Here is a 2,409-nt window from a genome sequence, read left to right as displayed (position 1 = left end):
TCAACCTAGTTAACATGGTAGAAGCATCGGGAATTATTTCTGCATCTTCCCCAATCCATGCCTTGGCCAACAGCCTTCAAAACGTTATCAGAGCCAGAAAACACCCTTTCTTCGTCCAACATATTCGGGCACACACTGGCCTACCGGGTCCCCTTCATGAAGGAAACGACCAGGTCGACAAATTGACACGACTCCAATTGGCATACTTCCTTTCTCCCTTTCAAAGGGCCCAAGATTTCCACTCGAAATTCCACGTCAATTCCAAGACCTTGTCCCACAAATTCTCCATTACCAGACAACAGGCAAGGGACATAGTGCGCGCCTGTGGCGCCTGTAGTCAATACATTCACCCACCCCACTGGGGTATTAACCCACGGGGGCTACCACCCCTTCACCTTTGGCAGATGGATGTTACTCACGTCCCAGAATTTGGAACCTTAAAATATGTCCACGTATCAATAGATACCTGCTCCGGCGTAGTTCATGCATCAGCCCTAGCAGGAGAAAAGGCCTCTCATGTAATCACTCATTGCCTTGAGGCATGGGCTGCCTGGGGAGCCCCTAAAATACTTAAAACAGATAATGGCCCTGCGTATACTTCAACAGCCTTCAAACAATTCTGTACACAGATGGCTGTGGACCTTAAGCACGGCCTCCCCTACAACCCACAAGGCCAAGGCATTGTTGAAAGAGCACACCGTACCCTCAAGGAACTCTTGAAAAAACAAAAAGGGGGTATTGGGGAAGGACATAAGCCAAAACAACAACTCTCCCTAGCCCTATTCACCCTAAATTTTTTGCAACTGGATCTGAACCATAAGACGGCGGCCGACCGCCATGTGGAGGCCGACCGACAGGAAAAGGGATTTGTGCGTTGGAAGGATGTACTGACAGGACAATGGAAAGGACCCGACCCAGTACTAGTCTGGTCGAGGGGATCCGTCTGCATCTTTCCACAGAATGAGCCGGACCCAATATGGGTCCCGGAAAGGCTGGTCAGACAGGCCACTGTTCCATCCAGGGAGTCTAGGCTCCCTGAGATTTCTCTCTCTCCCTCCACAGGACCCTGTGATGGCTGTGAGTCACCGAGGAGCGATGACGGGGATGCTGCCCTTTCTCCTTCTCCTCCCCCTTCTTGATGAGACGTCTGGAGGATTAGATAATCCCGCAGCACTTGCCGAGCTTCGCCGACTTCATTCGTCTCCTCTGTCCACCAAAACTGTTATGATCAAGTCACCACTTGCATGTCGGGGACTTTAGCTTACTACTCATTTGCCTCTTGGGACCGATCTTGTATCAGAAACTCAGGGCACTTGTCAACCGGGACTGTTTCCTCCTAAGACAAGCGTTTGCTGCTCTCGAGGCAGGCACCTCTCTAGACGTGTGACTAGTAGCCATGGGTAAGCCTTAAGCGCAAGATGTCAGCACCGACTGCACTCGAGGCCCCGATGGGACCCCCTCGAGGAGAGCATGATCAGCTGCATATGGGTCAGTGCTGCCTCATCCCATCCCCGCCAAAACAGCACGGGGCGGGTGGGTGCTTGGCCAGATGGAGCCCCCATCTGACCCAGTGCCTTCACAGTGCCCCACCTTAGTCACGGGGGCTGCTTCCTCTGCTCTCTCTTGCTATAAAACAAAAAAGGGGGAACTGTGGCGCGCCCCCGCCCATCGAGTGGCCCAAGATGGCGCTGAGAGGAAGTGCCTTGAGAGCACATGAGGCAAACAACTTTGAGGAAGTACATTACCCGGAAGGCGTGATCACAACCATCCACCAATCCCTCCGCGCCCCTCCGTGCGTGGACAGTGCATGCGACCTATCAGGACTAGTTCCGCATACGTGAACAGTGCCCTGATTGGTGGGTACTCCTATTTAAGGGGACCGGGATGGGAAGAAGGGCGGAAGCAGCTGTACAATAAAGTCCTGATGAGAAGACTGTCTCCTGGTCGTTCCTGACGCGACAGAAATAGACAATACATTGTGTATATACAAATGAATAATAAACAATAAATTATCCATACATAGATGGATAATGAGCAACATATTATTTTTATATATTTTGTATATACATAGAGGTGAAGATATGAATTTGTCATGTTATATTCTGATACCTTGTTTTTGCATATATAAAATATTACATGGGCCCCAAAAATGCATATGATATGATTTGTAAATAAAATAAAATGAAAGAGTAATCGCTTGAGGAAATTATCATCTTCTTGAGTATTGTACGAAAACAGTAAAACACAAAACATTAGATAGTCTTTTTTTCTACCTTTTTTATGGTTTTTTTTTTGGAGAAGTTTTTGCTATAAAACGTGTGCACTTGCCAGATAGACAGAGAGAGACAGAGGGACAGAAAGTGAGAAATCACCCCCCAGGGGGGATGGCCACGCCGCAATCCCTTCTCC

This window comes from Tupaia chinensis, unplaced genomic scaffold (assembly GCF_000334495.1).
Source record: "Tupaia chinensis unplaced genomic scaffold, TupChi_1.0 Scaffold000257_1, whole genome shotgun sequence".
Classification (NCBI taxonomy): domain Eukaryota; kingdom Metazoa; phylum Chordata; class Mammalia; order Scandentia; family Tupaiidae; genus Tupaia; species Tupaia belangeri.
The sequence above is the reverse complement of the archived record's forward strand: the minus strand, read 5'-3'. Positions refer to the sequence as shown.